The sequence below is a fragment of the Canis lupus genome, chromosome 4 (assembly GCF_011100685.1).
Source record: "Canis lupus familiaris isolate Mischka breed German Shepherd chromosome 4, alternate assembly UU_Cfam_GSD_1.0, whole genome shotgun sequence".
Taxonomy (NCBI): Eukaryota; Metazoa; Chordata; class Mammalia; order Carnivora; family Canidae; genus Canis; species Canis lupus.
In genome coordinates this window covers 73,845,530-73,869,326 of record NC_049225.1, presented here as the reverse complement: position 1 = coordinate 73,869,326, position 23,797 = coordinate 73,845,530, and the positions used below count along the sequence as shown (strand labels likewise).

General features: G+C 40.0%; 1 non-coding gene across 1 annotated transcript; it reads left to right on the top strand.

The window, feature by feature from the left end:
- Window positions 1-14,450: 14,450 nt before the first annotated feature.
- On the top strand, window positions 14,451-14,590 carry LOC119871724. The gene has a single exon (XR_005358708.1). It is a non-coding gene; the product is annotated as a U4 spliceosomal RNA (small nuclear RNA).
- The last annotated feature ends 9,207 nt before the right edge of the window (window positions 14,591-23,797 follow it).

The following is a 23,797-nucleotide window of genomic DNA, read 5'->3' as shown; positions in this document are numbered from 1 at the left end:
ACAATGATGTGAATTATATTTATAGATATGTCTTCATGTAATGAATACAATAAAGGACATTCCATTTCCCAACCTAAGTTCTAAAATAATTGAGATAAGACAAAAGGATCAACAGTTAGAGACCAAAATAACCCTTTTGTAACAGAGATCTGTAAGCCTATGGATTTCTCATACTGAACCCCAAGATTAGACAGACTTACAGATCAGCATGGGACTGGAAATAACTCTCAACCTGCAGGTATGGGGCTCTTCCTTAGATGAGCAGAGTCAAGACTGATTCTCTACAGGCAGTTAACTCTTAAGAAAAAAGCAAAGGAAGGATCTGAGTGACCCATGCCTCCTTCTTCTATCCAAGCTCAACCATCACTTATGTCTGAGAGTGTACAGAACTGCTTACAGTATTAACCTGTGAAGTTCCTCTATGTGGAAGGAAACATCAGAAGCTAGGAAGAAGCATTTCCCTGCTCACTATATGTACTGGAATAATTTTTGAGATGTAATCTCTCCAAAGGATACTTGAATAACAATGAGTTCATCCAGTACAGGTCCCCAGAACCTCCCATGTCATGCAAAAGATAGTTATCTTATTTAGTGAAATTCCAAGAACAAATATTTTGTGATTGCAAAGGTATAATAAAAAATGATCAGACCACTTCCCATTCCCTAGGATGGCTATAGTAAAAACCACAAAAACTAATATGTGTTGGAGAGGATGTGGAGAAATTGAATCATTGTGCTTTGCTGGTGGGAATGCAAAATGGGGCAGCTACAGTGGAGACAATTTCATGGTTTGATATTGTGTTTATAATAAGAAATATATATTTGGTCTTTGTCCCATTTCTGGCACAGAACCTCTAAAAGGCTTTTAGTTTCCTAAATGTTGAAAGCAACAAAGCTGTCTCTTGTTAGGTTAATGAGGTGAATTTTGGATCCTGTCAAAAAATGGGGCTGGTTGCCAGGAGAACCAACCATGTGATTAGAAGATTGGAACTTTCAATCCTATCTCTCAGCCTCCAGGGAGAGGAAGAAGCTTCAAGGTTGAATCAATCACCAATGGGCAACGATTTCATCAATCATGACTATGTAATGAAGCCTCCATAAAACCCCAGAAAGACAGAGTTTTGGAGAGCTTTGAACACATGGAGGTGCTGGCAGAGTGGAATGCCCAGAGGGGGCATGGAAGCTCTACACCCCTTTCCCTAAATTTGCCTTATGTATCTTTTCCATCTGGTTCTTGAATTATATCCCTTTATAAAAAACCAGTGATCTAGTAAGTAAAATGTTTCTGCTCTAGCAAATTAATTGAACCCAAGGAGAGGGTCATGGGAACCTCTGATTTATGGCCAGTTGTTTAGGACAGGTAACAACCTGGACTTGTGGGTTTTTTTGTTTTTAAGATTTTATTTATTTATTCATGAGAGACAGAGAAAGAGAGAGAGACACAGGCAGAGGGAGAAGCAGGCTCCAAGCAGGGAGCCAGACGTGGGACTGGATCCTAGGACTCCAGGATTACACCCTGGGCCAAAGCTGGCGGTAAACTGCTGAGTCACCCGGGCTGCTCTGGACTTGTGTTCTGAAGAAAAGACTCACAACAGCCATACTCTCAATTTCCAAGGGGAAAGAATACTTTATTGATATTCTAACAATCTAATAGAAGCAAGAAGAAGAAAAGAAAAATCTGCACATAGATGAGGGCAAGATTAAGCAATAAAGAAGAATAAGACAAAGTTACATCAAATTGGGTACTTAGAACATCCCACCTCATTAGCTGGGGAAGCCCGGTGGAGACAGCCAGGTTGGAGTCCCCACTGAGAAGCCTGGGTGGAGTGCCCTCTCCTCAGGTGAGGCTTCCAACTGACTATCCTTATTAGGGCTGTATTTATGGGGCAAATGGCTGGGTCTGAAATTAAACATTTGTTTGCCTACATGTAGTTTGGAATGAGGTACATTTCTATGTTATCATGTCTTTACATTTTCAAGGAGCCTTTTGCTTGCCTCCCCTCCCAGATTCCACCATTCTGGGGGGCCAGGGCCACCTGGAGCTGGAGGGGATAGAAGGCAAGATTTATAGCTCTTGGTGTCCAGACCAGAAGAGCCAGTTGTGACCTGGAAGCCAGCAAATGTCAACTAATCAGGCTCCTGAAGTCACTTGTGCAGCACAAGGCTCCCTAGACTATGGTGATCAATTATTTAGCCAAACACCAGTCTAGATGTTGTAGCAAAAGTATTTTTCAAATGTAATTAACACTGAAATCAGCAAACTGAGTAAAAGAGATTACCCTTCATAATGGGAGTGGACCTCATTCAATCATTTGAAGGCCTTGAAAGCAAAGACTAAGGATTCCCAAAGAAGAAAGCATTCTCCCCAAGTAGGCAACATATAAATAAGACTTGCCTGAGTTTCCGGTCTGTCAATCTGCAAAATTTAGACTCAAAACCACAATGCTTATCTGAACTTCCAACCTCCTGGCCTGGCTTGCAAATTTCAGACTTCCCAACTCCCATAATCCTGTGAGCTAATTCTTGAAAATAAATCTATGTATATATATGCCCCTTTATAGAGAGAACCTATTGGTTTGATTTCTCTGGAGAACTCTAAGAGAGTATATACCCAAAAGAATTGAAAACTGACACTCAAATACTTGTAATAAATGCTCCTAGCAGCACTATTCATAATAGCCTAAAGGTAGAAACAGCCCAAATGCTCATCAACAGATGAATGGATACACAAAATGTGGTAATCCATACAATGGAGTATTGTTTAGTCATACCAAAGAATGAAATACTGATATATAATTCAACATTGGTGAACCTCAAAAACTTCTCTAAATGAAAGAAGCCAGATGCTAAAAGTCTTATATTGTATGATCCGTTTATCTGAAATATTCAAAATAGGGAAATCCATAGAGACAGAAGAAAGATTGGTAGTTGCCAGGGGCCAGGGATGAGGGAACTGGAGGGGACTGCTTAGTAGGTACGTGGATTCTCTTTGGGGTGACAAAAGCGTTTGGGAACTTGATAAACATGAATGTTCTAACTGCCACTGAATTGTATGTTTTAAAATGGTTCATTCTATGTTATATGAATTTCACTTCAATTTCAAAAAAAAAAAAAGTAGAACTTGGTGATGAATCAGACATATATGAGCAGAGGACAGGGTGAAGATGAAAATGAAGCCAAGGTTGGTTTCAGGCTGAGTGATTGGGCCACCTATGGTATCATGAATAACACCAGGAACTGTGAATTCAGAGAACAAGGAGGAAATGCGGTTTCATACATGTTGACACTGAGCTAGTGGGGTATTCAAGTGGAAAGATGCTGAAGGTGTTTGGAAAACTTGAAGCACAAGGTGGATGACAGATTAGTAAAAGTTGTAACTAGATAGGGAAAGAGTCTTGTGAATAGAACTCTGGCTCCCCACTTTCCACCCTTGGACATCTCATTAGTCTCCTGGGATTCTTTAAAAAAGGGTACCGCCAGAAGCACAATTAAAAAGCTACTGGTGGCTCTGGAAAAAAGCATAAAGGATTCAAGAGATGTCATGACTGCAGAATTTAGATCTAATCAGGCCGAAATTAAAAATCAATTAAATGAGATGCAATCCAAACTGGAGGTCCTAACGACGAGGGTTGATGAGGTAGAAGAACAAGTGAGTGACATAGAAGACAAGTTGATGGCAAGGAAGGAAGCCGAGGCAAAAAGAGAAAAACAATTAAAAGATCATGAGGAAAGGTTAAGGGAAATAAATGACAGCCTCAGAAGGAAAAATCTATGTTTAATTGGGGTTCCAGAGGGAGCCGAAAGGGACAGAGGACCAGAAAGGGTATTTGAACAAATCATAGCTGAGAACTTCCATAACTTGGGGAGGGAAACAGGCATTCAGACCCAGGAGATAGAGAGATCCCCCCCTAAAATCAATAAAAACTGTTCAACACCCCGACATTTAATAGTGAAACTTGCAAATTCCAAAGACAAAGAGAAGATCCTTAAAGCAGCAAGAGACAAGAGATCCCTAACTTAAATGGGAAGAAATATTAGGTTAACAGCAGACCTCTCCACAGAGACCTGGCAGGCCAGAAACGGCTGGCAGGATATATTCAGGGTCCTAAATGAGAAGAACCTGTAGCCAAGAATACTCTATCCAGCAAGGCTCTCATTCAGAATAGAAGAAGAGATAAAGAGCTTCCAAAATAGGCAGAAACTGAAGGAATATGAGACCACCAAACCAGCTCTGCAAGAAATATCAAGGGGGGACTCTGTAAAAGAAAGAGGAAGTCCAAAGAAACAATCCACAAAAACAGGGACTGAATAGATATTATGATGACACTAAATTCATGTCTTTCAATAGTAACTCTGAACGTGAATGGGCTTAATGATCCCATGAAAAGGTGCAGGGTTTCAGACTGGATAAAGAAGCAAGACCCATCTATTTGCTGTCTATAAGAGACTCATTTTAGACCTAAGGACACCTACAGCATGAAAATGAAAGGTTGGAGAACCATTTACCATTCAAATGGTCCTCAAAAGAAAGCAGGGGTAGCCATCCTCATATCAGATAAATTAAAGTTTATCCCAAAGACTGTAGTAAGAGATGAAGAGGGACACTATATCATGCTTAAAGGATCTATCCAACAAGAGGACCTAACAGTCATGAATATTGACTGAATGCAGAGCATGAATATGCCCCTAATGTGGGAGCTGCCAAGTATATCAATCAATTAATAACCAAAGTTAAGACATACTTAGATGATAATACACTTATACTGGAAGACTTCAACACGGAGTTTTCTGTAAATGGCAGATCTTCTAAGCACAGCATCTCCAAAGAAACAAGAGCTTTAAATGATACACTGGACCAGATGGATCTCACAGATATTTACAGAACTTTACATCCAAATACAACTGAATACACATTCTTCTCAAGTGCACATGGAACTTTCTCCAGAATAGACCACATCCTGGGTCACAAATCAGGTCTTAACCCAAACCAAAAGATTGGGATTGTCCCCTGCATATTTTCAGACCATAATGGTTTGAAACTAGAACTAATCACAAGAAGAAATTTGGAAGAAATTCAAACACGTGGAGGTTAAAGACCATCCTGCTAAAAGATGAAAGGGTCAACCAGGAAATTAGAGAGGAATTAAAAAGATTCATGGAAACTAATGAGAATGAAGACACAACCATTCAAAATCTTTGGGATACAGCAAAAGCAGTCCTGAGAGGGAAATACATCGCAATACAAGCATCCCTCAAAAAACTGGAAAAAACTCAAATACAGAAGCTAACTTTGCACCTAAAGGAACTGGAGAAAGAACAGCAAATAAAACCTACACCCAGCTGAAGAAGAGAGTTAATAAAGATTCAAGCAGAACTCAATGAAATAGAGACCAGAAGAATTGTGGAACAGATCAACAAAACCAGGAGTTGGTTCTTTGAAAGAATTAATAAGGTAGATGAACCATTAGCTAGCCTTATTAAAAACAAAAGAGAAAAGACTCAAATTAATAAAATCACAAATGAAAAAGGAGAGATCACCACCAACACCAAGGAAATACAAACAATTTTAAAAACATATTATGAGCAGCTATACGCCAATAAATTAGGCAATCTAGAAGAAATGGACACATTTCTGGAAAACCACAAACTACCAAAACTGGGACAGGAATAAATAGAAAACCTGAACAGACCAATACCCAGGGAGGAAATTGAAGCAGTCATCAAAAACCTCCCAAGATACAAAAGTCCAGGGCCAGATGGCTTCCCAGGGGAATTCTATCAAACGTTTAAAGAAGAAACAATACCTATTCTACTAAAGTGGTTCCGAAATATAGAAAGGGATGGAATACTTCCAAACTCATTCTATGAGGCCAGCATCACCTTAATTCCAAAACCAGACAAAGACACCACCAAAAAGGAGAATTATAGACCAATATCCCTGATGAACACAGTTGCAAAAATTCTCAACAAGATACTAGCTAATAGGATCCAATAGTACATTAAAAAGATTATTCACCATGACCAGGTGGCATTTATTCCCGGGATGCAAGGCTGGTTCAACACTCATAAAGCAATCAATGTGATAAATCATATCAACAAGGGAAAAAACAAGAACCATATGATCCTCTCAATAGATGCAGAGAAAGCTTTTGACAAAATACAGCATCCATTCCTGATCAAAACTCTTCAGAGTGTAGGGATAGAGGGAACATTCCTCAGCATCTTAAAAGCCATCTACGAAAAGCCCACAGCAAATATCATTCTCAATGGGAAACAATGGAGCCTTTCCCCTAAGATCAGGAACACGACAGGGATGTCCACTCTCATCACTGCTATTCAACATAGTACTCGAAGTCCTAGCCTCAGCAATCAGACAACAAAAAGAAATAAAAGGCATTCAAATTGGCAAAGAAGAAGTCAGACTCTCCCTCTTTTCAGATGACATGATACTGTATATAGAAAACCCAAAAGACTTCACCCCAAGAGTGCTAGAACTCCTACAGCAATTCGGCAGTATGGCCGGATACAAAATCAATGCCCAGAAGTCAGTGGCATTTCCATACGCTAACAATGAAACTGAAGAAAGAGAAATTAAGGAGTCAATCCCATTTACAATTGCACCCAAAAGCATAAGATACCTAGGAATAAATCTAACCAAAGAGGTAAAGGATCTATACCTTAAAAACTACAGAACACTTCTGAAAGAAATGGAGGAAGACAAAAAGAGATGGAAAAATATTCCATGCTCATGGATTGGAAGAATTAATATTGTGAAAATGTCAATGCTACCCAGGGCAATTTACACATTTAATGCAATCCCTATCAAAATACCATGGACTTCAGAGAGTTGGAACAAATCATCTTAAGATTTGTGTGGAATCAGAAAAGACCCTGAATAGCCAGGGGAATATTAAAAAAGAAAACCAGAGCTGGGGGCATCACAATGCCAGATTTCAGGTTGTACTACAAAGCTGTGGTCATCAAGACAGTGTGGTACTGGCACAAAAACAGACACATAGATCAATGGAACAGAATAGAGAATCCAGAAATGGGCCCTCAACTCTATGGTCAACTAATATTTGACAAAGCAGGAAAGAGTATCCACTGGAAAAAGGACAATCTCTTCAATAAATGGTGCTGGGAAAATTGGACAGCCACATGCAGAAGAAAGAAACTAGAGCATTCTCTTGCACCATACACAAAGATAAACACACAATGGATGAAAGATCTAAATGTGAGACAAGAATCCATCAAAATCCTAGAGGAGAACACAGGCAACACCCTTTTTGAACTTGGCCACAGTAACTTCTTGCAAATTACCTCTGTGAAGGCAAGGGAAACAAAAGCAAAAATGAATTATTGGGACTTCATCAAGATAAAAAGCTTCTGCACAGCAAAAGAAACAGTCAACAAAACTAAAAGACAACCTACAGAATGGGAAAAGATATTTGCAAATGACATATCAGATAAAGGGCTAGTTTCCAAGATCTATAAAGAACTTCTTAAACTCAACAGCAAAGAAACAAACAAACCAATCATGAAATGGGCAAAAGACATGAAGAGAAATCTCACAGAAGAAGACATAGACATGGCCAACACGCACATGAGAAAATGCTCTGCATCACTTGCCATCAGGGAAATACAAACCAGAACCACAATGAGATACCACCTCACACCAGTGAAAATGGTGAAAATTAACAAGACAGGAAACAACAAATGTTGGAGAGGATGTGGAGAAAGAGGAACCCTCTTGCACTGTTAGTGGGAATGTGAAATGGTGCAGCCACTCTGGAAAACTGTGTAGAGGTTCCTCAAAGAGTTAAAAATAGAGCTACCCTATGACCAAGCAATTGCACTGCTGGGGATTTACCCCAAAGATACAGATGCAGTGAACCAGTGGGACACCTGTAATGTTTCTAGCAGCAATGTTCACAATAGCCAAACTGTGGAAGGAGCCTCGGTGTCTATCGAAAGATGAGTGGATAAAGAAGATGTGGTCTGTGTATACAATGGAATATTCCTCAGCCATTAGAAATGACAAATACCCACCATTTGCTTCGATGTGGATGGAACTGGAGGGTATTATCCTGAGTGAAGTAAGTCAGTCGGAGAAGGACAAACATTATATGGTTTTATTCATTTGGGGAATATAAAAAATAGTGAAAGGGAATAAAGGGGAAAGGAGAGAAAATGAGTGAAAATATCAGAAAGGGTGACAAAACGTGGGAGACTCCTAACTCTGGGAAACAAACAAGGGGTGGTGGAAAGGGAGGTGGGCAGGGGGTTGGGGTGACTGGGTGATGGGCACTGAGGGGGGCACTTGATGGGATGAGCACTGGGTGTTATGCTATATTTTGGCAAATTGAACTCCAATAAAAAAAGGGCACTGCCAACTCCACAATGATTTCTGTGTAAGGTTACTAATATGATGGGCACTATGACCGCAAAAATATTGACTATAAAAGCATTTAAAACAGTAGCAGTATTTCTTACATTTATATTATACTAACATGAATACTGTATGCTATTCAGTAGTATAATACATACCTATTTGATTAGTATAACAGTAGCAATGATATCATATCTATTAAACAAATGCTTTTTAGAATGGTTTTCCATCCAAAAAAGTGATTTGGGAAATTTGAGACTCCAAGCGATGCCTTGACCCAGATTGCACTGGTAGCGAGTGGTAGTCTGGCCTTCTCTCCTTCCAGCTCCTCTTCTCCTCATTCTTCTTTTAGAGTAGAATTCATCTTTTTGTCTGTCCTGTGTATCCATTCAAGTCCTTCCATTTGCCTTTGACTCAGTATCAAGTCCTAAAATACTAGATATTCGGAGCTATTCTATAATGTAGTAAGTCTAAAAATGCTACTTGCATCATATAGCTACTTTGTGTAAGTGCAAGATTTTAATTTAATTCCATACCTGCTGCAGAATTTATGCAGTATTACAGATAAATCTTTGGTCCACAGGGATATAACATTGAGTAATAGCAAGCATTTCCAACATTTTCCTTGCTTAATGATTCTTTTCTGTCAGGATCTAAAATAACAAGTTTTGAGCCAGCCTTAGTGCTAATTTTTACCTCTTGTGTGATTGGCCAGTAATTTATCATCTTCTACCCCAAGTCAATATGGGAGGATTCCCAATAATCTCTAGGGGCTTTTCCAGGGTGGCATCTTATGATCTCATTGTCCATTTCACTGTGGTGAAAGGTTAAGTTCTACTTAATAAACTCTATGTAAATTTGATTTGTTTAGATTATTTTTTCTGCACAAATAACCATATTTTTGCATGCTTATATAACAAGAAGGCTGATGTTGTGTTTGTCTAAAGATTATAGCTGTGGAAATAGTACTGAAAGCCTTTATCCCAGGGGCTTCTTGAACACTGTCAATTATATTCTACACACAGTCTTGGCTCTGTGAAAACTCTACATGTATTGTATCACAACATATTTTTTCTCTTAAATTTCAAACACATCTATAATCAACAGGATTGGTAATCCATGTGTTTTTCATTCATTTACCCTTAGCTTATATTATTATGTAGTTCATAACAATGTTAAAAGTTTTTTCAACTTGCAAAAGCTGCTTTTCCGAACTTCTCTTTCATAAAGAAAAGTAAGGATTTTGCAAGAATATTGAAACTCAAATCTTCCTCTAACCTCCTGATCCTAAAAAGGGACCAAGTACTTTGGGAAATAAAACTAGCCAAAATCTGTTTTCTCTTTTCCGTAACATATGTGATTTTTCAGAGGTCAAAGAGGCTGCTCTTTTGTGGACCGTTTTACTTATGAAATATGTCAGCATGCTAGGTACCAGGGACCGTTACAACCAGTGGAAGACCTTTCGTATCTTAATATTGCTGTCGAACTACTCCAAAAAGAAGAAGAAGAAGAAAAAAAAAACAACAACAACCTCATTTTGAAGAAATATTTTAAGGCCATACTTATTTTGAAATACACTGAAAAATGGCCCTAGAGATCAAAATAAATCAAAACAGAGAAGTTTATTTAAAGTGTGCTTTATAAGTTAGACCTTAGTATTACTAAATTAGTGGAAGGTTAGCAAAATTCTGGGTAGCCGAAAGAGACGGAGACACAGAGACAGCCAATGACAAAGTTTTGTAAACAGAATTGCATGAATAGGGTCAGGACAGAAAGGAAAAATATGATGTTGACATTTTTAGTGAAATGTCAGGGATACATTCAATAACAATGTACATGTTTTGTAAATTCACCCTTGGACCTCTTTGAACTATGTTGGGTTTTCCCTTTTCCAGGGGGACTCTTCTCAATAAAGCAATCCTTCCCCCAGTTCATTTCAGCAAACCTTTGCTCAGGATTTGCTGAGGTCTGTTATTATCCATCTTTAACAGGCATGCTGGCAGTGTCCAGAGGGACAAATACCAAAGGCCCAGATTCTGTCCTTGAGAATTTACAATCTGATAGAAGAATACAATAGAGTCTCAACTTTGCTGTCTCCTCAAATGTCAAATGGGAGCATCCTTGTGGATAATATCTCCAAAGGATATTTTGTGAGAGAGGTGATCCCCAGAGGTTATAGGATTCCACCCTTAAGTTGTCCATAACCTATTATGGATCTATCTTCTAAAACTTCACTTTCTCAGGGATCCCTGGGTGGCGCAGCAGTTTAGCGCCTGCCTCTGGCCCAGGGCGTGATCCTGGGGACCCGGGATCGAATCCCACATCGGGCTCCCGGAGCATGGAGCCTGCTTCTCCCTATGCCTGTGTCTCTGCCTCTCTCTCTCTCTTTCTGTGTGACTATCATAAATAAATAAAATAAAAATAAAACTTCACTTTCTCTATCGCTTTTCTTGGGTTATAATTGTCTGAAGTATAATGTTTACTTATACACCAATATTTTAGGAACAGAAATTTCCATGCCCCAAGATTACCCAGATTTTTGAAACTTTGGCTCTGACTAACCACTTTCCTCAGTTTAAGTATCAGAGCCATGAAGGTGCCCTCTGTTGGAGTCTTCGTTAGCATGTTCAAAAACTTTGGTATGTACAAAATTAGCCAAGGAGCCTGGATACCAGAGCCTTTGGATCTTCTCAGAGATGGCTTACTTAGGCTTATGGTACAGCCTTTGAAACTTTGATAAATACTTGAGGAGTTTCTGATGTACATAAGTCCAAAAGCCTTGCTCTATGAAACCATTTTCTATGGAATGCTCCTGCCCAGAGCAACAAATGTCTTTCTGTCTATACAAGAGAAGATGGTTCTCATGGATGTTTCTTTACTGTTATAAAATACATTCATAAAGTCAAGTGTAGCTTGGCTGGACAGTGTCTTCACATCTAACTCCCCTTCTGAAATATGGGAACTAACTATCATCCAGCTCACAGTTCTTTGGACTGGAACTTAATGCTAAACTTTTAAAATTAAGACTCTGTCTACCAGGCATTTTTGTCTTCCAGGCATTTTTTTTTTCTTTCTTCTCAAGTCTTACAGAGCCTCACACACATAGGTGAAATTCTATTATCCCTTGGGTAAAACCATAGACAGAAATAATATTAATAGTTTTTTTATAAAAATATCATTGTGGAAGGGAGAATTGAAAAGCTCATTTTTGGAGGTTGCAATAACAAGAATGTTGACTGATACTCTTTTCCTGTACATTTAGAAATTAAATCAGTGGGGGAAAAATGCTGGAAACCACAGGTTAAAATACAAAAGGTTGGAAACCCTTGGGGGAAATGAAAGAGTCAGGTGCTTTCAACAACGTTAAGGAAATAGCAACTCTGGAGCCTCTGCAAGAGGCTGCACAGCAGCGCCGTGAATATGGGCACAGATTTCTCCGTAGGTGCGATCACAGATGTCTCTCTGCTATTGGACCCTATGAGCCACTGCATTGGTCCCAACAGGGAAATAAAGGCTTGAATGCAGAGATGCTGGCTCAGTACAGGTCCTGGCCAGTCATTGCAGATGTAGCACACACATTTTAATTCAAATTTGAATTTAATTTTTCTTAAATATAATTCATTAAGTATATTTTATTTTAATTACGTTTAAATAAGGATTCTAAGAGCTTGCTAGGTGTTGTACTGTTGTTCTACAAAGTGCTCCCATTCTTCTAAGAGCTTCACAGATGGGAACTCATTTACTACTATGGCCACCATCTGAGGTAGTACAATTATTACCCCCATTTTACAGATGAGGAAACAAGGATTAGATAACTCCCCTCAGGCCAGACATCTAGTATGCAGCAGAGGAGTGTTTGGACTTGGGTGGAAACACTGGGTTTTGGGTTACTGAATGAGCCCTTTTTGTCTCCTCAACCAATTGGTCAGAATCCTGGAATGCCAAAGGTCTGAGGAAGACTGTGAGTTTTGCTCCTCTACCTGTCTCCCCCTGTCCCTTTCTTTCCTGATGCCTCTCCTCTTCACCATACTGACTTCTTTTGCTATAAAATACTTGACAGTTGAAGGACTATTTTGCAACTATTTGGGGTCATATGTCTTCTCTCCTCCTGCAAATGAAAGATTTCTGAGGATAAGGAGTGTGTGATTTTCTCTGGTGGTTTCTTTGGGAACCAACTACTACACAGCTGCCTCCCCTCAGCTGTTGGAACAGGCATCTCCTCAGCAAGAACCATAAAGTCATTTGTGGTAACACCTTCAGGAGAGGCCACACAGGCTTCTGGCTCTCTCTACCCACTTGTGAGGAGTTTCTTAAACCAGGCTCTCCATCCAGAAGACAAGTGAGGGTCATGGTGTTCCTCTGGCCTTGAGGCCATCTGCAAAGAGCTGCATGCATCTTTGGCGTCCTTCCCATCCCCATCATCCTTGTCTCCTCACATTTCATAGGAACTGCTGCCCATCTTCCTAACCGCCTCCAGTGTGCCAGCTCCCCTTCCATTCCTCAGCCAGCAGCCAGAACGGTCATTTTCTGAAACAAATGGGGCCCTGTCACTCCATCGGCTGACCTCCTGCAGGGACACTGCATCGCCACCACTGTTTTGTTTTGTTTTTTTTTTTTTTTTTTCAATTTAGGAAGAAGAATCAACTGGAGATCTGGTCAAAAATACAGGTACTTGGACTCCCCCCAGACTTATGACATCAATATCTGGGAGATAGGCCTGCCTGTCTACATTTGAAAAATGTTCACCAGACAATGCTAAACACACATACTTTAGGAAAAATAACCTACTTATGGAATAAAGCTGTTTCCTTATCATGTTACATAGGTGATTCTCTAAGAAGAATGCACGTCTCTGAGTATCTCTCCAACCTCATCTTCTGTCATGTCCTGTATGCCATTGTAGCGAGAATGACAGTCTGTAGTTCTGTGAATTCTCACAACATTCTCCATTTCCCTTTGTCTTGACTGAGGCTTGCTATATACAGTAGTGTATGTTGTGCGTTGGACAACTCATTCACATTACAGTCTGAGTGATGATGCCTTCACTTTGTTCACGTCTCCAATGCATAGAATACTCATTTGCTTCCCCTGTCCCTGACTAAGCTCTCAGTCACCCCATGAAACACAGCTCTGGCCATAGCCCTTCTTCGGAACCTAGGAATAGTAACCCAGCTTTATTATCACATTTATCACATTGTATTTTTCCACGTTCATTTTTGCTTCTGTATCTTTCAGCAGACATGAACAATTTGAAGGCGGTGTCTTACGTACCCACTGACCTTCACTGTCAAGCATGGCACTAGACACAGAGGGGACATTTAATTAAGCCTTGTAGAATTAGTGAATAAAATGTGATAATTAGATGAGCTTTTAAAAAGCAAATTCATCCATCCATCCATCCATCCATCCATTCATTTGAAACTGTGTTCCTTAGAGAGCTGCCCCTACATGTTTACATCAAAGTGTAACAGTTTAAAAGACAAATCATGGGGGTCCCTGGGTGGCTCAGCGGTTTAGCGCCTGCCTTTGGCCTAGGGCGAGATCCTGGAGTCCCTGGATTGAGTCCCACGTCAGGCTCCCGGCATGGAGCCTGCTTCTCCCTCCTCCTGTGTCTCTGCCCTCTGTCTCTCTCTTTATGTCTATCATAAATAAATAAATAAATAAATAAATAAATCTTTTTTAAAAAACACAAATTATGTATGTTAAGGAGATTTCTGTATTTGGGGGATGTTTTGGCAGCAAGTAAGAAAACTACACTCAAATAGTTTGCGCTAGTGAAGACATTTATTAGATCTCCTAGGATGTCCTCGAAGGCAGGCCCACTTCAGGCTTGTTTCAGCAGTTTAACTGGGGCTCAGCTTCTCCTTTGCCGCCCATCCATCCACCCATCCATCCATGCATCTGTCCACCCATCTGTCCAGTGGATGCCCCCGCACTGAGAGGATGGCTGACATTCTGGGCCGCATGGGGTCACATGCTCTCACTCTACTGTCAATCACTGATGAAGGGGGTGAGAAAATTTACAACTAAATGGGCCCTTTGAAAAACTGAGGTCAATTTCCCAATTGCGCAGTGGCAGTATCGTAGCCAGTGAGGTTTATCCGAGGCGCGATTATTGCTAATTGAAAACTTTTCTCCCAAACGTGTCTGGTATTCAGTGGGAGGGGATGGCTTGGCTATTTGGAGGGCAACCCCGGGGTGCCCAACACGAACCTTGATGGCCCTCCTGGGTTTTGGAGTCCAGTCCACTCTGCCTGCGGCAGCATCTACTCCAGAAGGCACAGTGCCAAGGTCCTGAGTAGCCTTCCTTTATAACTGGGGAAGCCAACGACACCAGGCATCTCAGCTGTTCCTCTTTTCTCATCTTGTTTTCAAGTTAGGGGAAATTGGTTGTTCGGCAAATCCACCCTGCCAAACAATTCCAAGAATCAGAGATTTGTCAGCTAGCTCGGATCACAGTCTTCTCCATCTGCAGCCTTGAGAGGCCCTCTGCACACAGGCAATGGGGTTGAGCGGTGCAACAAGGAGGGAAAAAGAGTCCTCTGTAATAGTCTGGAGAGGAGTGTCATTGTGGAGGTGATCTCTGGCTGCAGATAATTTGCTCCCTTACTAGTGACCTTGAGAGTTTCCTGGAATCAGTGTGATGCTGGGATGGGGACATACCAATAACAGAATGAATAAACCTGTCAGGAATTCAGCCAGGAGAGAGAAGCACAGATCAGCTCCTCCCCAGGGTTTCTTTCTTTTTCTCTTAGGATTTTATTTATATATATTGATGAGATACACAGAGAGGGGCAGAGACTTAGGTAGAGAGAGAAGGAGGCTCCCTACAAGGAGCCTGATTCAGGACTTGAACTCACGACCCAGGGACCATGACTTGAGCCAAGGGCAGACGATCAAACACTGAGCCACCCAGGTGTCCCTCCTGCCCAGGGTTTCTATCCCTCAGCATTTCTCCTCCCCTTTCTCTTTGAGGATTCAAGTGGGGAAAAGACACATTTTTAGGTAGGAGAGGATGTTTCTCACCCTGGCATGTGTTGGCAGGGCCATCTTTTGATCTTCCTCCTATTTTTCTGTGTGAATTTCACTTTAGGTCAACCTGTCTGCCCAAGCTGAAAAGTTTGTCTGCTTATTATGTTAACCATGCCACACTTTTCTATTATAGGTTCATCTTGATTTACTTTACTCATTCAACAATACTAATTTTCCATGGTTCCCATTCAATTTCTTCTTACCCAGCATAAGAGGATGAAAAAAAGATGGAAAGTTCTTTCGCATTTCTGTCTTGTGTCTCCTTTCTTCTTGCCATGAGTGCTCAAGAGTCTAAGTACCAAAGAGGAAATGTACCTCAGAATGAATGGATGAAAGATATTTTAAGAACTTCCAAGTGCCAGGTTCTGTTAGAACTATTAAAGGCTGATTATATAAATAATCTCCTGAATATGTAGCTCAAATACTAAGTGAGCTGTATCACTTAATCCTCATGACAACCATATGTTATAAACATTATTTTTATGTCTTTTAATATCCTTGTTTGCTGATAAAGAGACACTTTTTATGGGCTAACGAGTGGGAAGCAACTCAGGCTCTGAGATCCTGCTGCCACTTAGACATTCCAAAGTGGACTTTCACTGCTTCTGGAGTTCAAACCTTTAAGTTGTTTTGTAATAGTGATTTTCCTAGGCTATTGGTGAGGGGTTCCTAAGGCCTGGGCACGGGCTGTTTACAGGGCATATGCCAACACCATTTCGGAGCACTATTGAGCTCATACCTTCATGGTAATTTAAACAGAACAAGTGGGGAGGTCATAATCTGAATCCAATCAACAGATTGGTGGGAGTCCAGTGACTGTTCTGGCACACGATATTTCGGGCCCAGAGAAGACGCCGTGATTTCTGGTCTGGTTTCTGTTATTCTCTAGCCCTGGGAGCACTGGGCAAACACAGCATAGCAAACAAGACAAAACAGATAAAGTGAAGTTTTTATGACTGTTACATCGGAAGGCAATCCTGTGGGCAGGAGGTCTGTCTAAACATGCCTTAGGATGTAAATCACATCTGTGGGGCATCCTGACCTCCCCTTTTCATTCTTAAGTTTAAAACCAAGTTTGATGGATGACTGTGTTTTTAATAGAACATAAACATCTTGTCAAAGTATAAGAGTTATTGTCAAAATAAGAAGATCAAATTTTCAAGCAAGGGAGTTTTATTTATCTTCTTCTACCTCATTTTTAGTATGCTTAGGCAGGGGTACTTTTGAATGACTAGAAAAAGAGGAAGAAATCCATGGCAGGCTTAAGAAGTATATCATCATGCATCAACATATATTGGTTTTGGAAGCTATAAGGCCTTGGGAAAAATTACCCTATCTGGAAGCTCCTATAATTATGAAGTCTTTATATCTGTGGAGGGATCTGCTTTCTAATAAAGGTGTAAAGTCATTAAAAGTCCATGGGCATGTAAGTGGATAAAAACAAAGTCCTTGTGCCCAAAAGTGTTTGTGAGAGATGCTGTAATGCATGGAAGCAATGTTGCCCTTTTAGTCAAGACGTCTATGTCTCTAGCCATCCGTGTTCTTGTCCTGTGTCCCTGGCTTGTCACTTCACCTCTTTGAGCCTGTTTCCTTCTTTGTAAGATATTGACTCCTAACAGCTCTAAAAAGTCTACAATACTTTTTATAGTTCTTTAGAAATAACCTGGAAATGCTATTGAAAAACAAATCCAGCTGCTCAGTTAAGCTGAGTCTCACAGAGTCTTGACTCTCAAGTTAGCAGTCAAGAAATTACTTTGATACCATAATTAGAGGGGTTGTTGGGGCCATGGAGCCCAACTCTCCAGACTCAACAGAGAAAAAATCATAAACCACAAATCAACATATGAATATACAATGAGAAAAATAAACATTAAGTACACTGGGGTACACAGGTTTCTGGCCAGTGTTCTCCCTCTGTAGTGATATCTCCAGGGATTCCAAATTACAGTCAGAAAACGGAGCAGCGATTATGGACTCAGAGCCAAGACTCTTAGGGATAGTCTTGAGAGTTTTTCCTCCCATTTATAGTGAAGCCTGCTGACTCATCTCTAACTGAGAAAATAAAAGATTTGTCTAATGATCCATATGATTCATTGTTTATTCTCTCCCAAATCCAGTCTCCTTCCCCCTCTCTCCCTCTCAAGCCACCCTGTTCCCTTCACCTGTGCTGAATAACACTATTAGTCTTTTATTTTAGACAATAATAAGGGTAAAAAGAGAGACAGACTTTGAAGGAATGAGAAGCCTTCCATTAACAAGGGTTTTTTTTTTTTTAAGATTTTATTTATTTATTCATGAGAGACACAGAAAGAGGCAGAGACATAGGCAGAGGGAGAAGCAGACTTGCTGCAAGGATCCTGATGCAGAACTTGATCCCAGGACCCCTGGGATCATGATCTGAGCCAAAGGCAGACACTCAACCACTGTGCCACTCAGGTGCCCCCATTAACAAGCTTTTCTAAGACCTGTTATAATGTAATTGATAAGGTTTCATTATTTTGCTTACCTAGGTATACCTATGTACCTTGCCAACCTGAACTGTATCCAAGTTACCTTGGAGGGTTGAACTAGAGTGTTCCTTCTCCTCAGATCAAACGTTTATAAACAAGCTCTTATAAATAAGCTCATTACTTCTCCAGATGTCATCTCATGCATGATGTATGGGATTTACTGGTTTAAGCAGGTAGCCTTATTCAAAATCCCTAAGGAAACCTCTTGACTTTAGAGTCAAATTAGAGAGATCTGGCTGTTCAAAATTGATAAAGAAACATGACAGTGTGGGATAAACTGAGGATCCTCTAAGACAGTAACAATTATACTTCAGTCCTGGGGTCCATGTTACAAATGCAGGTTCCAGAGTGTCAGGCAGGCACTGAGATTGTAATTCAGTAGGAATTTCAAACGTTCCCAGATTATTTTTAATGTGGCCAACAAAACCCCCTCTTCTAAGGTTACTTAGTTGCAAAGTCATCTTGGATTCTGATTTATTTGTTTTGGGAACAATTCCAAGTTTTCAGAAAAAAAGGTTCTAAATGGAATCCTAAATTCATAGTCTGGGAGGATCTCAGAATAAAAAAACTATAGTGCTAAGTGGGGCCTGCTGAGACTCTAGAAAGAAGGGCCTGCCACACAAATGTACCAGCCACTCCACAACCAGCCTCAGGGATGAAGGCGGTCAGTTTTATAAAATCTTTATGTTTAAGGATATTCCATAAACATTAAATTTGTGTGGAAGAGACTTCCTACCATCCTCATTTAAGTATCTAAAATGTAGCCTTGGGTCTTATTTTTCTGTTCCTGGCACTAGCTCAGCATAAGTACTTCATAAATAATTGGCGGGTGAATAAACACATTAATAACCCAATATTGGAATGTTCTGTTTTCTTTTCTGTAACACCCACTAGATTTTAAGTTCCAGGAGAGATGGGGTCATGCCTGCCATCTTCATCATCGTATCCTAAAGTGACATGGTAATTATTCAAATATTTGCTAAACGAGGAGAAAGTAGAAGTACAAAATGACACTATACAGATATCATGCAATCAGGAAACCGAATCTTTGCCAGGAAGTTCAGCATCTGCCCTGCACAACGATAACTTTTCTTTTCTTTTCACATTATACTCTTCTGTCAAAAATTAGAGTGATTGTCTTGTTTGTATTGACCTAATACTGCATATTTTCATGGCTAAGCAGAAAGGGAAGTTTGCAGACTAGAAACTTCAAGGAAGGGCAGCCCAGGTGGCTCAGCGGTTTAGCGCCACCTTCAGCCCAGTGCCTGATCCTGGGGACCCGGGATCGACTCCCACATCGAGTTCCTTGCGTGGAGCCTGCTTCTCCCTCTGCCTGTGTCTCTGCCTCTCTCTCTCTCTCTCTCTCTCTCCCCCCCGTGTGTGTGTGTGTGTGTCTCATGAATAAATAAATAAAATCTTTAAAAAAAACTTCAAAAAAGAACTCTCTGAAAACAATTAAGAACTTCACTGTGAAAGATCTGGAAGTTGTCACTGAGCAACATATGTATACAGGGCTAATTACGAAAGAGACACATGAAACAAGAAAACAAATTCTCATCGATGTGGTGACAAACCCTCAAAACAATAGCTTTGTTTATTTAGAAGTCTGCAAAAACACTGACAATATGGGGCATGATGAAGAGTACAGGAGAGAGCTTGCTTTTTCTCAGTGCTGTCCCTCTGCTGGTCACCCTAACCATCATCGTATCCTAAAGTGAGGATTTGTGGACTGAGAGGCTGTGCTTTCACTGAGGAGGCTAGGCATCATCCAACACACTGGGGTAGGAATCATAGTCCTCCTGGTTAGTGTATATGCCATGAGAAAGCTGGTTTGTGTCCCTGAGCCCTGGGACCACCGAAGAGCTGATCCTAAAAGGATGTCTTCACATTTCCATGGGTTTTACTTTTTTATATGAAATAGGTAAGTTCTTTCAGTTTCCTATTGCTACTGTTAAAAATGACCACAAACTTAGTGGCTTAACACAATGCAAATTCATTATCTTATGATTTGGAAGGTCAGAGTCCAAAATGTACTCACCTGGCTACATCCAAGGTGTTGGTAGAGTGCTGTGTGACTTTCCTAAAGGTTCTAGGGGACAATTAATTTCCTTGACTCTTCTAGCTTCTAGAGGCATTCCATGGGCTCATGGCCTTCCTCCTCCTTCTTCAAAGCCAGTACCAGTGGACTGACTTCTCACTTCATGTCCCTCTGACCCTGCATATGTTGTCACGTATCTTTCTCTGACCTTTATTTTTGCCTCCTTGTTCCATATTTAAGGACTCTTGTGATGACATCGGATCCAAGTGGATAACCCAGGATAATTTTCCTAACCTAAAATCTACTAATTAGCAACCTTCATTCCATCTGCCACCTTAAATCCCCTTTGCTGTGTTCATGCAATTCAAGTTCTGGGGATCAGGACCCATCTTTGGGGCCATTATTTCACCTTTCAAGTGGAATGTGAAAGTAAGGTCCAAGTGAGTGTGAAAATCAGGATGTTTGTATCTGATTTTAGGTTTATTTCACTCCCATGTATGGACTAATTGGCCAAATAAATAATATATAAATAAAAAAAGGATCACTCATCTTTATAATAGGTTACTGAAACACAACTTGCATCTAACAACCTGATAACACTTAACATTGGAAATAAGTACAGAGTTTCAAGCCTTTCACTAATGATGAACTGCAAAGCACTGTGTACTGTGTGTGCATTGCTCTAGTCAATCAGTCTATCTCAGATAGCTTAATTTCGTAGTGCTGCAGTACTTTCCAGGTTCACTAGAACAGGCGTTAGTAACCTAGGCTGCACATTAAAATCATCTGAAACGGTTTTAGCAAGCCTGATGCACAGGCCATGCCCAAGACTAATTAAAACCCAATATGTAGAGGGATGGGACCCAGGCATAAATATTCATTAAAGCTTCCAGATAATTCTATCATGTAGCCAGGAAGGAGAGTCACTGCTCTGTAGACAAAGACCTAATTCAAATATTTTTCTACATTAAATAGGAGCCAATTGCATGCCCATAAATTTGTAATAAAGCAGACCAAATCATTAGAATTAATGAATCTTGTAAAGTTTAAATTAATTTCCCTCTTAGTTGTTTCCAATTTTTCTACTTTGTTAAAAATACCTACTTTCCTTTAGACTTTTCTGTCTTTTCAGATTTCAAAGCAAATTCAAATAGTTTCCTTAAACTCTTCACAAGACAATTTCTCATAAATATATGTTTTTCCTGGATTACTTAACTGGTTCATTTAATTATACCTTCTCTGAAGAATCTTCTAAACCACCTGAAAAATGGGTGATAATTTCCCATGCATGATAAACACTTATTTTGTCTTCCTCCCTGTTTCAATACTATGAACATACACATATTGATCTGGTGGTATGAGCTTTCTGTGTTTCCCATCGAAATCTTCCACAAAACATGAATCTAAACCTGATTTCAAAGAAATCTTGCAGGGTGCAGACTCTTGGATCCAACCTCAGGATTTACCAGATCGGATTCTCTGGGAGTAGGGCCTTGAACTTACAACCTTTGCAAGCATCCCAGGTGGTGTGTGCTTAAGCTATCAACTTGGAGAACTAATCTGTGGGTTTTCTCTCAATGCATGTCATCTTTGTGATAACATCCAAAGAATCCAGGAATGAGGTCTATTCCTATGGGTTTGTACTGAAGTCATATTCCCTTATTAGAAGATTAGCTTTCTCTTACTATTTACTATGTGTGTGTGTTTTTTTAAGTCATTAGTTTATCAAGCTCCATTGTGTGTTTCAGTCCGAAAGTTTTCACAGAGGAAGATGGGCTTGCATTGTGTGGTAGAAGAGAGGTGGACAAAATTGAGTAATGGTGAATGTTAAGACAAATAGAATGAAGTTGGAAAAACTGGAAAGTCATAAGCAGTAGACTTTAGGGGTTGGCCTCCCAGGGCAGGGGCCAAGCAACAAAAAATAAAGTTAGTTAAGTTGGGGTGGAAGAAATTAGAAGAGCCCAAGAGCAAATGTTTACTATTGCACCATCGCAAAGGAAATGAGGGCAAGCTGGAGAAAATTTCTGTGAATTGTATCACTTTTTGCAAAGTATCCCATGTTAAAAATTAGCTAGAGGAAGAAAGAAAAAACGGTCTAGGAATACCTAGATAATGGCAGAAATCACACTTCTGGAAAATAAAAATGAAAACAAGTGGACTCAGTTGACCGGGTTTTAAACAACATGAGTGCTATAGCTTTTCTGGCTTTTAGAATATGTTAATCAGTGTGTGTGTGTGTGTGTGTGTGTGTGTGTGTGTGTGTGTGATGTGTGAATGTATTTTGTGGTCTGGGGTTAAAAATAAACAGTTTGCAGTCAAAGAGGACATAAAAACAGAATGAGGCAAATAGTGATATAGAAATATTACATTTGAAGGAAAAACTAGTTAGTGAAAACAAAGAAATTATCTTTTGTGTACCTGAGACTGAAATAGATTTTCATTGAATCTTCAAATGTTGATTCAGATAATCTGCATTTTTTTTCAGTCAAACTTAACAAAAAGCAGAATGTAGGCAACATGATTCCAGAAGCTGACATATAGATAGCACAAAGAAGTTCCGAAGAAGGAAAATATAACTTCATGGATAGCCTGTGTTTGAAAAGTCTCAGGAGCTGATGAGGCTCATAAACAAGACTAAAACTCTAATAATTAATTTGTGAATTTTACACAGAATAAGAAATCTTCACAATTCTAAAAGGCCAAAAATTTAATATTCAAAGACACTGAGCTGAGCACAGTGTTAAACCAAATAATGAATTGCTAATGAATACCAACTGCACATTTATTAAAAATAGATAATAAATTATTAATGAAAGCTTAATATCTCCAGAATGAAGGGAAAGACTAACTGATGGGAACGAGTCTGCTACATAAATGGTAGTGACCATTTAGGATAGGCTTTTAGTCAAGTGACTTTTAAGGATCCCCAAGTCCAATTGCAAATTTAAATAGTCTGTTCTATGGAGTTGAGCAAAATAGAAAAGCAAAATAAAAAAGAAGTAAGTTCAGACAATAGATGTTAAACATTAGGATTGATAAACAACCCTACTTTGCAGATGGGTTCAAAACATGGTACAAAGTTTTCACAAGCCTACATGCTCTGGCTTCCATATATATGAAGGAAAAGTTCTTTTTGTGTAGATCAAAGATGTTCAAATCAACATCAGAAATGCTCAGAATAGGGGATCCCTGGGTGGCTCAGTGGTTTAGCGCCTGCCTTTGGCCCAGGGCTGACCCTGGAGTCCCGGATCAAGTCCCACATTGGCTCCCTGCATGGAGCCTGCTTCTCCCTCTGCCTGTGTCTCTACCTCTCTCTGTGTGTCTCTCATGAATAAATAAATAAAATCTTAAAAAAAAAAAAAGAAATGCTCAGAATATGTCAGAAAGATACACAGGCAACCAGTAACTGACTTTGCTGGAGAAAGGAAGCACAGGGCTAGGATAGAGGGACGGAGGAAGATCTATTCTCAATATTTGAAATGCCTGTTCTTTTGCTACACTTCCCCCAAGCTGTGTATCTACATGAGCTGAGGCCTCACTGACCTCTCTCTTTTCCTGATTCCAAGAGTAGTTTTAGTCTGAAAAACACTGCATTAGATGTATATTGATGCATAAGAAATTAGTTCCAAACTTAGAGGCTTAAACCCATAAACGTGTTACCTCACAGTTTGTGAGGGCTGGGTGGTTCTAGCTCAGAGACTCAGGAGATCACAGTCAAGATGCTGGCTAGGCTGCAGTCTTCTGAAGGCTTGACTGATCTGTGGGATCCTTTTACAAGCTCACCCTCATAGCTATTGGCTGTGGGGCTCAAGTCCTTGCCAGCTGTCA